The sequence below is a fragment of the Camelus dromedarius genome, chromosome 8 (genome assembly GCF_036321535.1).
Source record: "Camelus dromedarius isolate mCamDro1 chromosome 8, mCamDro1.pat, whole genome shotgun sequence".
Taxonomy (NCBI): Eukaryota; Metazoa; Chordata; class Mammalia; order Artiodactyla; family Camelidae; genus Camelus; species Camelus dromedarius.
The window spans coordinates 39,150,720-39,164,051 of NC_087443.1; the positions used below are offsets into that span (position 1 = coordinate 39,150,720).

General features: G+C 43.2%; 2 long non-coding RNA genes across 4 annotated transcripts in view; both read left to right on the forward strand.

Moving 5' to 3' along the window:
- The window catches only part of LOC105093859 (uncharacterized), a 324,842-nt gene that overhangs the window by 153,475 nt on the left and 158,035 nt on the right, over window positions 1–13,332 (forward strand). The gene's annotated exons all lie outside the window — the stretch shown is intronic.
- Window positions 3,246–5,734, forward strand: LOC135321866 (uncharacterized). 2 transcript variants are annotated; one of them, XR_010382047.1, is made up of 3 exons: window positions 3,246–3,530; window positions 4,091–4,128; window positions 5,037–5,734. It is a non-coding gene; the product is annotated as an uncharacterized LOC135321866 (long non-coding RNA). The 2 variants fall into 2 exon arrangements; XR_010382046.1 differs by having other exon boundaries at window positions 5,085–5,734.

Genomic DNA, 13,332 nt, shown 5'->3' on the forward strand with positions numbered 1-13,332 from the left:
CAGGGTGTGGCAGGGAAGAATGTGCCTCCATTGTTCTACAATGTTTTGAATTTTTTAGGAACATTTGAAGACCCATTTGAGTCCAGGCCCACATACTACCTAAGAGAGACTTCCAAAATGCTCAGCTGGTAAATTTTGCACACTTATTGAATTATTTGAAATTACATTTTTTTGTTTGTTTTGTTTTTTGGCTAGTGAATCCTATTGTTACTTGGTGCACAGATAAAATAGAAGCTCGACAAATGTTAAAGGGGAGGGAAGATAGTGAGACAGAGGGAGAGAATATGAAGTAACACTGCAGGATAGTCATATTAATATTCTAATGTGAAAGACAAGGTAACAAGGTAACTAATGCTTGGAAAATTTAATTCACTTGCAATGTGGCAGAGAAACTGTGAAAGCAAATAGACCAGGGGGATTTCCTAACTTTCTAGTTATATGGTATTGGTCAAGTTGGTTAATTATACTCAGCCTGTTTCCTCATCTGTAAAATCTATCCCATGGTGACTATATGGATTAAATATGATAATACGTGCAGGGAAACTTTGCACAGTGCATGTCACATAGTTAGAGCTTGATAAATATTGTTGACCATTATTATTACAGAAGTTTTCACTGGAACCATGTCTAACTCCAAAACCCTTGGGCTGCTTCTATGAGGCCACTTGTGCCGCCATCTCTGTCCTTCCTCTCAGAATCCAGTTTTAAGAAGTCGCCATGTCACTGCCTGCTGAATCACTCCTGACAGGGATCTGAACAACACGTGCTTCTGGCTCTCCATTTGCCTGAGTCTTGCCTCCCGGCAAGCTTGGGAGGCAGCTGAGGAAGTCCACCGGCCTCGCCACCAAGATTGCTCAAGAGGACTCAGCAAGAACCACGGGGGCTGCTCCATGCCAGGCCTAGTGGGGAGTTGAGGGATGTATACAATGTAGTGTTTGGAGAGGAAGATGGGAAACCAACTCTCTACCTCAGCCATATGGCCACGTGTATCTTCTGAGTGTTCACCTACAGCAGCCCTGGAAGACATCTAAGGATTTCCAAGAATGTAGAGAAAGGCAGTTAAAATGATCCAGGGCCCAAGTAGGGGCATGAGGAGAAACTAAATGATGAGACTCTCTCCCCCCAGAAAGATGATAACTCACATAGCCAAAATCTTAAAAAAAAAATTTAGACAAAAATTAAAACTGGGAATATAACCACAACACAAGTCACCTCACCAAATGATAGGGTATTAAGACTAGAGGGAAATCATTTAAATCTCCAGCACTTAGTTAAAGAAAAAATAAGGAAATGCCAAACTACAAAATGCGTAAGAAACAATGAATCCATTGCTTTTACAATGGCATAGTTCAAAATATATGCTTTAATATTTTTACCCTGCCTGTTTCCAAAGAAATGATTTGAAGCAGAATTTCAAAATGAAAACTACTTCAGGAAAAATAAAGTGAGGTACTTGTTTCCAGACCATCCTGAAGTATGAAGGGCATTTCAATCCCTTCCCCCACCAACCACCATATTCAGGACCCCCCATCCCTGGATACCAGGCAGCTGAAATAAAGCTTGCCAAGTACTTCCTCCAGTCTCATTTATAAACAAGGAAACTGAAGACTAGAGAGGGGAAGGAACGTTCTGAAGAGCACAGTCAATGTATCAGTCAGATTCAAACTGGGAAAAGAGAAACCACCCCGAATGGAACAGGGGGAATTTTGTGCAGGAATTGGTTGGACAGATGATAGTTATGCAGAAGAGCCAACAGGAGCCAGCCAGGGAGGCAACCCAAGATTACCAGCAGCTGAGAGCCAGCTGAAAGCTGGAGAGGAAAAGGCAGAGGAGGTAGAACAGGTGGAACCCTGGGCTCACTCTCCTGGCAGAAGCTGGCAGCTTTGTCCTGTGGGAGCTGGTACCACCAATGTTATAGATTGTAGCCAGGGGTGCTGCTTGAGGCAGAGAGGAAGGAGCAGAAATACTCTGACTTTTCCTTACTCCCACTCTCCGATTACCTTTCAATTGACCTTCTGTTGGTTAAGGCCAGTAGGAAGCCAGGAGACACTGGGAAGGTGGGGTAGGGGATGTTATACAGAGCAGAGCAGGCCAAGCAGGCAAAGAGCAAGGAGTGGGTCTGAGGGGACCACACTGTCCATCATTAGACAGTTGATTCTTGGGCACTCTCCAGGGCAATGCTACTGTCCTGGCAGAACATACTAACTCTTGGAGGCAAGCATCAGAGCTGCCTTTCATGTGCAAACTATGGGGGCTGTGTCATATTTTACCAATGAATGCATTCCTGGTAAGTTTCCTAGTCAGGGAAAGGCTCACACATAATGGAAACCTATTATCAATCTTTCTGAATGGCCAAGTGCTTTTGTATTTTCTTATTGTATTTGTTTAGATTTCCATATATTGAGTTGGTTTTCATTTTCTTTATGAGGGGTCTTCCTCAAAATATCAGCATCCTAAAATTTTAAATTTACAGTAGAAACATCGCCAAGAAGTAGTTTGTGGAGGTAAGGACGTTAGCCCCTTAAAATAGCCATCTGCCACCCTAAGCTATCCCAAACAGATACACAGTCAAAGGAAAACCCATGAATTTGCTGTGCAGTTGCAGCCTCAAGTCAGTCTGATTACAGCCCGTAAGACTTCTCTGTGTGAGAACTCTAGAGCTGCCACTTACCAAGAGGCAGGGTCAAGTTCTAAATGTTGGACAGTGTGCTCACCCCAGACACTAAGGAATGAGAAGAGTGGTGCTAGAGCATTGTCCTGGAGACGGTTTGTGTGTCAGGAGTTCACCCTTTCAGAGCTGCATTTTGAAGGTGATAGTTGGGGACAATGGGAGTGGTCAGGGCAGCAGCAATTTGCTAACTGATTCTGAAGTATTTCAAATATAGTTCAGTAACCATTCTGGCTATACTGGTACATACTGGCTGAATATCAGCGTTGCCACCAGGTTCTTGAGACAGGGTGCTCACTGACAGAATGGAAAGTTTTTTCAGGTATCCTGGAAAAAGGGTCCTGATTGCTACTACTGGAGTTGCTTGTTTACGTGTTTCCTCCTCAGGACCATTGCTGACTCCAGGGCAGTGACGTCTCTAATTTGCACTCAGGTCTTGGTCCCCAGCACAGTGCCAGGCACACAGACAGCTGGCACACAGGTGAGGAAACTGACCACAGACACTAGTTGAATGGATGGAAGATTGAGAAGCTCTCTCTCCCTCATGCTCAACTTTTTGGGGCTTTTTCTTTTTTCCAAGATCTTCCAGAAAAAGCAGAACTTTTGCCCAGACAGGGCAAGTGTGTCACAAAGTTCTGCTTTCACTGTGTGTTAAGTGGAAATGATTAGGCAAGTGAGTAGTTAGAGATTCCTCTCTGTGTTTCCTCCGTATTGGGAGGTCCCGCCGTGGATGGCTGCGTACTCAGACTGACTGTGCAAACTGTGATGATTTGCACTGATAACCCCTGAGTGCTTCACTTATCTGTCATCATGGCTTATCCACATAGAATGTTGCTGAAGGGGCCACTTCCTGGACACAGACGTAGGTGTAAAGATGCTGGGATGTGTGTGTGTGTGTGTGTGTGTCCCCAAGGCTGACTTGAACACTGGTTGACAAAAATGATGTTCCAAGTGCCCGTGGCTGATAAGGCTCTGCCTTGTGCTGTGATTTCCACACCAAGTTCAGAAGACTGTTGCCCCTAAGATTGTGACAACTGTCTTCAACCCACTGGCATTTGCTGACCACTTACTCTGTGCTAGGACAAGCATTTGATTTTACTTTATTTTATTTTATTGTTTCAGATTTTGTTTTTGTGTTTATTTTATTTTTTTAAATTGAAGTATAGTTGATTTACAGTGTTGTGTTAGTTTTTAGTGTACAGCATAGTGATTCAGTTATATATATGTGTGTATATATATATGTGTGTGTGTGTGTATATATATACATATTCCTTTTTCTATTCTTTTTCATTATAGGCTATTACAAGATATTGAATACAGTTCCCTGTGCTGTACAGTAGGACCTTATTGTTTAGGACAAGCATTTTATAAGCTCAGATGTAATCAGCAGTTCTGTAAGCTCTCATTCTTCTCATTTTACAGATGAGCAAACAGAGCAAATGTTCTCAGCTCTCCCAGAGGTATGTCGGGGTGACCTAACTGCATCCCCCAGGCACTCTCCAGCTGGACTGGTGTGGGTATAAGATCAGTGGAGTGTTTTGGTTGGTTAAGCTCTGCACCGGGAGTTGGTAGATCTGTCAGAGATTCTCAAACCTGGCTGCATTTTTTTAGAATCCCCTGGTAAGCTTCCTAAAAATACTAATGCTGGGGCCCCTTTCCAGATCAGTTAAATCAGGTTTGTTAAGGATGCAGCCTGGACACTGTTTTTGGTTGTGTTTTTAACTCTCCAGGTGATTCTAACGAGCAACCAGGGTTGGGAGCCACTGCCTGGGACTCTAGTTTTGACCTTATCTATTGGGCAGGTCATTTTCCCTGAGTTTCCTTACCTATAAAAGGGACTTCTTAGGGGCAGCAGCCCATCTCCCAGAAATGAGAGCCAGAGCACAGGAGCTAGAATAAGAGAAATCAGGTGTTGGAGTCCCAGTTTCTAGCCATATGACTATGGGAAAGCTACTTAACCTGTCTTAGTCTAGGCAACAATTAGACTTTATGGCTTGTGAGACTTAAATTGTGAGAATCAAGCAAGATAACTCTAATAGAGCATTTATACCTGACATATAGTAAGTGCTTAATGCACATTAGTTGTTATTATTATTGTGAAAGAGTTCCCTGAGTTCTTCGGAAAGGCTGTCTACCCAAGATAGTGATTGTCTTACAATGATTCAGTTTTGTTATAGTAAACTGTGCTTCTCAAGTCCTCAGAAGTGGAAAATGTTGCCTAACTTAAGGGGAGGGAGGAAAAAGGATGGATCTAGGGGACCCAAAACCAAGAGGTGTTTCCCAACAGCAGAGAAGAGTTGATCTGATGTATTTCTTCAGGCAGAATTGTCAGAAGCTTGTCTAATGAGTGTTCGGGTTTTCAAAGCAGTTATGTGGAGTTTAGAGGGAGCTGTGTAGATGCTTCTCACACATACAGACTCCCCAGGGATTGGATGAACATCAGCTGAAGGCCACTAGCAGTAATGGACAGTGCACCTGAAGCTTTGTGTTGGCTGCAAGGCAAGGAGGCTCCAGCAGCTCAGGAATGAAGACTAACCCATTTCCTGAATTCATCACGAGATGATGCTCTGAGCTCTGAGCTCCCCATGCATGTGAAGCGTCTCCACCAGGTGCCAGCACATTACTAAGACTCTGAAGGAGAAAGCTAACCTTTTACCCTAGCTGTTCAGAATCCTGGCAATGCAATAATCTGGCCCAATAAAAGTGGCAATCAGACTCTGCCTACTTGGAAAATGAAGTCTATTTAAGTAACTCCCAGAAGGAATTTTTGAAAAAGGACTTTCCACAAGTTTGAACACAGAAAGGATAAAATAAAATATTTCATCTGTTGTCTTTCTGTGGAAGACACTCCATTTCCAGCACAGAACTTTACTTAGCCACACTTGAAAAGCCAAGTGGCTTCTTCTGGGGTTTTGTTCTTCTTACTGCAGGGTTTTATCATGTTGAAGAGTCTGGAACATGGGTTCTGCGAAGGCTCTGCATGGCAGTTAGGCATGCTGGCTTAGGGTCTAGATCCAGGGACTTGCGATCTGGGACAGTTATTCAGTAGCATCTCAGGCCATGACACCCCATGCTTACAGAAAAAAATAAAAGCCAATGCAAGAATAATAGAACGCCTAGTCCAAGTTACCTATTAATTCAATATTTGCTCCTCTTTTACTCAAACTTAAGTTTATAACTTGAGCTGTTGTATTCAGTGATCATTTGGCATTTAGTCCTAGAAATGCACCAGAGTAAAGTGGTGGACCTTTGGGTGTTTTTCTGAAGCAGATTCTGATGGCCCTATTCTTTATTGGGCCCGGAAAGGTTAAGATAACTCCCTAGGCTTCTGCTGTGGGAACATACATTTCTGGGCTTAAGCAGGAAGAGTTATGGCGTTATATTATGTAGATCCAAGTTCCCATTGGGGTCCAGTCATGAAGGGGATCTTTCTGCCAAAAGAAGAAGGTATAACTCTCTAACCACTGCAGAATGGCAGGCAATACAGGCAGCAGAAAGACACAGGGAAGCCATCTTAGAGAGAGAAAACATTTCTAGGTTATGTAATAGACCTCCAGCCACTGTCTTTCCGAATACATTTGGAGAACCATCCAAACTTCAAACCCAATTGATAAACACTTGGTACCTGAAGGCAACCACGTTAGCAGAGACTGAATGTAATGAATTTAAGTATTAATAAGGGTCCTCAAACAAGAACAATACCAGTACAGGTCCAACAGAACCAGACAAGAACAGAGCGGAACAGAGAGAAGAGTATAGAAGAAGAGGGCCAAGCCGGGCCATGGCACAGTCTGCTCCATAAACGCCGACTGTTGGTCCCTGCAAGGCCCTGGGAGATCACCTGTGAGTTTACAGCAGAGCCCACAAGCTATAGATGGAACCCTGCTGTCAGCTGTCACAGCCTTCCATGCTGAGATCTGCTCTGCTCTGCTCTCCACTGTTACAAAACCTCACCTGCACAAGAGAAGAAGGAAGCAGCATGGGGCATGTCTGGTGGTCCAGGGGAATTGCATGAGGAGGTTTACACCACACAGCACTCGAAATCTGGTTCATAAAATATGTTAGACAGATTTCATCTCCTCCTAACCCCTTCCTGCAGAGCCTTCAATGGGGCCTTCTTTTCCTGTAATTCTTCCCCAAAGCAGTTCTCAGCCCAGCCCCTCTCTTCCCCCTTCTTCTCTTCTGGATTTTTTTTTCCTGTAGCATCCAAGCCTTCCCCCATTATTTTGAAGAGTGGTTTCCCATTACTTCTTGGAACTAGGGCATCAGCCTGGCACCCAGCCTGGGAGGTTCCTTTCCTTCCCAGCGCAGGTTCATCAGCAGGCGACTCTCACTGTGAAAGGCTTCCTTAGGCTGCACAGATTCATTCATTCAGAACATTCTTGTTGGGGGCCTTCCTTGTGCTAGGAGCCTCTTCTGGAGAACAAAACGGACCAAAATCTCTGCTCCTTTAGCTTCCATTCTAATGAGAGAAAATAAAGTTTTATCTAATACACACACATGCACACACACCCACTTGGCAAATGATTTGCATTGAGTGTAAGTTAATGGGCAAATCTGTCATTCTCATTCCATCATGTAGTTCAGTCTTTCTCAACAAATTCCTCTGGCATTTTCTTCATCTAATTGCTCTTCCCCTGTGAGATGGCAGGTGAGTGGGACCAGCTCTGCTGGGGTGATTTCCACAGGGGTTTTAGGGAGCGTGCTGTCCCAGGGCCTCTTACTGGCAGATGCATTATGTAGAATATGGTCTGGAGGCTCAGGGCAGAGTGAGGTGAGATGGCCATTCTCAGGGGTTGCGGGGAAGGGAGTGCCATGGGGACAAGGTGACAAATGGAGGTCCAGAAATCAGGACAGCAAAACGAGGAGTGGTGGAACAGCAACTGGGAAGTGGTCCCAGATGATACTGGAGTCAGAGAGGTGATGGCGTTTTAGGAAGGTATGTGAGGATGATCCAGGTTCCCTTAAGAGAATGAGTCCAGGTACACAGTTACACCTGCAGTGTCCTTTTCCCTCTTCCTCTCCCTCTGTGTCTTCAAATCCTCCTCCACCAGCTACACCTCGACAGGGATCTTCTTTCTTTTGCTCAGAATAATGCTTTGCAAAGAGCAGGTGCTTAATAATTATTGGTGGACTGAATGATGGGCTTGCCCCTCTGAAGTTTTGCAGCCCAGCTCAGCTTCATGATTTCTCCCTCCTCTGAACTGAAGCCCTCAGTCACCTGGCAGGAAGCTTTTGCAGTGTAGAAAGCATATAGAACTAAATCCTGTCTCTGCCTTTTTACCAAATGTTTCCAAGCCACTCAAATTCTCTCCACTCTCAGTTTTCTCGACTGCAGTGGGGGTATTCCTCACAGGTTTGTACTGAGGACCACAGGAACAAAGTGTAGGCATGGAAGTCCCTGACACTTTAAACCACAAATTCAGCAATTATCTTGCACTGCCATTTGACACCTCTTTTGTCAAAAAGACAAATTGAATCCTAATTTCTCTGCCATGTGGCTTTGCTGGCCTCCTAGCTTCCAGCATAAACTTAGGCTATACTCTTAAGGTTACACTCAACTTAAGGCCAGGAATCACACCTTTTAAAAAAGTTTTTGCTATGTTTTATTTATTTTTATTTTATTTTATTTTCAGATTTTTTGGAGTGCTTATTGACAAATAGAAATTGTATATATTTAAGGAATGCAACTTGATAGTTTGATGTATGTACACATTGGGAAATGAACACCACAATCAAGCTAGTTAACGTATCCATCACCTCAGACCTCAGATAGTTACCTTTTCTTTCTTTCTTTTTTTTTTTTTTTTTGTGGTGAGAATACTTAAGATCTATCCTCTTAGCAAATTTGAAGTATACAGTACATTATTGTTATCTGTAGTCACCATGCCATTAGGTCTCCAAAACTTATTCATCTTGCTTAACTGAAACTTTGTACCCTTAACCAACATTTCCCCATTTCCCCCCTCCCCTCAGCCACTGGAAACCACCATTCTACTCTCTGTTTCTATGAATTCGAATGTTTTAGACAGGAATGATGTCTTCATTCTCTTTGTCTCTGACAGTATCTAACCCCTTCTTTGTACCCAATGGATATCAGTATATTTGTTGGTTCTGAACATTCTGTTAAAAAAGCAGTATTGAGACTGATGGTCTGGAAGCTCATTTGCTAACTCTAAAACTTTATAATATTCTCTACAGACTGTCGTCTCTTGGCTCTAAGAGGTTAAGTAAACTAAAAGCATGAATAATCTCAAGGAAGTGTTGCATTCCTGCATGAGAGAGTTATATGATCCAGGGGATGCTGAGAGGACATCCCAGGGTATTGGGGACATTGTCCAGAAGGACAGACACTTTCCCTGGCCTGGATGGGCTGTGAGTCTGACTGGCTTGGCATGTGACACCCTGCCTGGCAGGACAGGACAAGAAATGAATCAATTGCCCAGTGCAATGGTATGTGCTATTTCCAAGCTGCCTAGCTCATGAGTACTGCACAATCCAGCAGCCCACTCTAATTTGTCACACCAAAGGCTGCCTTCTTAGTAAACAGTTGTCCACACTTCTGTTCATTCTGAGTCACCATTTGGTGTTCAAACTGAAATGCCAGTGCAGTCCTTGGAATACACCAGGCAGTGTGAAACTGAAGGAGGTGGGGCTGGGTGGGATGGCACTTTCCGTGGAAACTTCCATGTCCTGCAAGGGAGCCAGAACCTCCAGCCAGGGTTCTGCAAAGGATGGCTACAGAGCAGCCCCATGTTAACAGCTACCCCCTCGTCTAGGTGAACATCTCTCTTTGTAGCTGAGGAAATTGGGGGTGAGCCACTTCAGTGACTTACCCAAGGTCTCACAAGTCTTCATGACCTGGCTCCTACCCTCTTCTACATTATCCCCAGCCTCGTCCCACGTATATCCTCTTTCCCAGTCAAATGAAGTCATGTTAGCTCCTCAAGTGTGCTGCGTTATTTCACTTCTCTTGTCTTTGCACGTGTGTCCCCTTACCGTGGAATTCTATTTCTGTCCCTCCAGGGTTAGGGGATGACTTGTTCTCTAAGGCCCAACTCAAGCATACTGTCCTTTCAGAAAGCCTTCCTGACCAGCTGTCGCTCCTCAGCAGTCTCCCTCTGTCATCCAAGCAGAGCTGTTTGCTTTGTTCTCTTGCTGCTTGTGCTATGTTCACATCACTGCCAGTGCCCTGGATTTCTTCATTTGTTGGAAATCTATTTGCTTTCCTAGGCCATGAATTCAAGCATACGTAAGGATCGTGTTCAGTTGCAAGTAACAAAAAGACCAGTTAATCCACAGTTTAGACAAATTAGGGAGTTTTTTTTTTTTTTAAGGTAGCCAAGGTTGCCGTGATAACTCTATGATACCATTAGCGACCCAGTTTCCCATCTTTATTGTGGCTTTTTTCCTCATGCTTGTCACCCATTGGTCACAAAATGTACTCCTTTACTGTATGTACATTCCAGCCTGGAAAAAACATAAGAGTGGTAGCTAATAACATATTCACTAATCAAGTCCGCTCCTTTAACAGAGCATTTCTAGAAGCCCCATTTAGTGACTCTTGCTTGCATCTCCTTGGTCAGAATGGTATTTTATAGATAACCCATAGTGGCAAAGAAAATTGGATATATATTTGTTTAGTTGGACATATTAAAATTCATAATACAATTGGGGCTTGGTTAGTAAGGCAGAAGAGAAGAATTAACATTGGGTAGGCAAATATCAGTGCAGGAATGTGCTATATGCAGGAATTGTGTTTTACTTATCATTCTAAGGCTTTGTATAGGGCATGGCATATAGTAGGTACTCAATAAATAAAAGGCCAAGAAAGAAAGGAAGTTTTCTGACCCCTAGACCAATGCTATTTGCCCCCTATGAATCAGCACATCTTTGAGCTTTTAGACATGAAACAAAGCCTTCTGGTGGTGGGGAGAAACAACAGAGGGAGAGACGTCTGGAGGGGGTCTCAGATGCTTGCTGCTTAGCTGGGAACATGCAGCTTAGCAATGCCCAGGAGCTGGGAGAAGGGGAAAGAAAGGTCCTCCTTGGGATGTGTGGGTGCATGTTGTCCATGGGGCCCCTGTTCCCAATTCAAAAAAATATGCAGGTCACTACATGACTTCAAGAGCGTCACCAGGTTTGTGGGGCATCTCCATCCCGTTTTCTACTTTTTGCAGTTGAGAAGGAAATCCTCAGCTAAGAGCTAGGCTCAGTCTTGCTTCCTCTGAGGCCAGGCACTATTTCTGTGTGCAATGCTTCTGCTGTGAAGCTTTTCACAATTAGGAACAACTTTGCAATGAACATCCTTGAAATAAATCTTTGGGTTCATCCTTGTGCATCTGAATTATTATTTCCTTAGTCTAAATTCCAAAAAGTAGGTATCCTGGGTGAAAGGTTATGCCCATTCTTAAGGTTTCCAATGAATGCTGTCCAACTGCCAGAAAGGCTTGTTGATTTATGCTCCATCAGTCACAAACAGAAAAGCCTGCCGTCTTTCCAGTGGTGGCTGCTTTCTCCTTCTGAAAGTTTCAATTGCCAGGCAGTCATTCCAGGGGTCTAGTCCTTCCTCCCTTCCAGAACAACAGCAGAACAACTCCCAGCTGGAAACAAATATGGAAGACACTTGATGCTAATTTGTCTCAATTCCCCTACTTGATTTTTACATTTCACTCTGGAAAGAACGAGGAACATAGATTCTGTGTGCATAAAGGAAGCATTCATTAAATGCTTGATGTGGGAGCTCTGAGATGGTTCCATGGTCCTAGCTAAGATCCTGGGGATTATTCTTGACTTAGGGAGCTATTGTTCAAGTCACCAAGTCCTGCCAATTTGACATTCTAAACACCTTTACAGTCAGCCTTCTCTCTAAAATCACCTTCTCATCTGCCTCTGACCCTGTCTTAATCATGTCCTCATCATTTCCCTCAACTGACTGCTTTGCCACTCATTTCTTTGCTTCTACTCCTTCAGTCCACTGTCCACACAGCCTCAGACTGATTTTTCCAAATACCTATGACCACTTCACAATTCAGCCTCAACCTGTCTTTTTAAACCTTTTCTTATAATCCAGCAGCCCCTAAAGTGCTGTGTTCCTTCATGTCCTTGTGCCCATGGGGCTCCCATAAGCAGGATTTATTTCAAGGAAGCTCCTTGTTCACTATTTCCCACTCCTCTTTCTCCAGAGAACCATCTTAGAAACCATCTAGTTGAACTCCATTTTATAGGTGAGGAAATTGGAGAACTCACGTCTTAAACACTCTTTCTTCTCACTTCAAATAGCAAACTTAGGTTCCCTGTTAAAATTCAGTTCATTATCTTGCAGGAAGTCTTGGGACACCCCCTCCTTATAGTTCAGGCTGCGAGCCACTTCTGTGTGTCCTCATAGCACCCCGTGCTTATCATCTCTTATATTGTGACTCTTTTTTTCATTTGTCTTTCATTTTCCTCAAGTAGACTAAATTTCTGAGGGCAGGGACTGAATCTTATTCATCTTTCTACTTCTACAGACTTTAATAGTGCATATCATTTGGTTGTTGCTCCATAGATGTTTATTGAATGAATAAATGAATACTTGGTTATAGATTAGAGGAAGGATTGGTGCTGGTATGGAAAACACAGTCTGACAGTGACTCTCTTCAAGCTGTATAAACTGGAATATCAGCTTCCCCTTTCACATACACATGGCCCAGGTGTCATTCCTTCAATGAAGCTGTGAAGAGGTATGCCAAGTAGTATGTTTCCATTTGGATGGAAGACAGCTCTTTCCTTCTGAGGTATTATTTTATTTTTGTGGGAAAACCAAATCTGGGAGTAGATAATGCACCTTACCCGTGCATAATATGGCAGCGTTTGAAAACATTTTTGCTTCGATAGCTGTATTTTTGTAATTGAAGTATAGTCAGTTTATGGTGTTGTGTCAATTTCTGATGTATAGCATAATGCCTCAGTCATACATATACATACATATATTCTCTTTCATATTCTTTTCCATTATAGGTTGCTACAAGATATTGAATATAGTTCCCTGTGAATAGCTTTATTTTTAAAAAGCTACCATTTATTAAGAACTGGCCCTATTTAACCTGTCATACGCATTTTTCATCTATTCCTTACAACAATCCTAAGAGTTTAGTGCAAATTAAATTTATAAATTTACAAATGAAAAACCTAACAGGTGGAGAGGTTAGAAACCTGGCTAAAGCCATGTGGCTGTTAACTGTTTCAAAACTGATCTTTCAGCCTCGAGTGCTACCCTCTTAATTATAATTTGATACCCTTTCCAAGTACCCTCTCCAAGCAGTCCTCTTAATCACCCAGTGAAACAGGCTGGGCTTGTGCCCTTGTTCCCACCTTACAGATGAGGACACTGGGCCTCAGTGGTAACAAAACTTGCTCAAGGACACCTGGTTAGTACCATTGGGACAGGATTCCAGGTCTCCTGACTCAGCGATTTGCTAGATCTACTAGAGTTCTTATCAGTTTAATGGACACTTTTTTTTTTTTTTAAGTTGAGAAAACTGCAGCTGAGATTTGTTCTGTGACATAAGAAGTTTAGGAATAGTTCCAGCTGCTTTGGTCCTGCAAACCCCTAGGCTGGTTGGGCAAGCCGCTCGCTCAGGCATTCTAAGGAAACAGCTCCCTCTTTAGGCCAACTGGAGGAA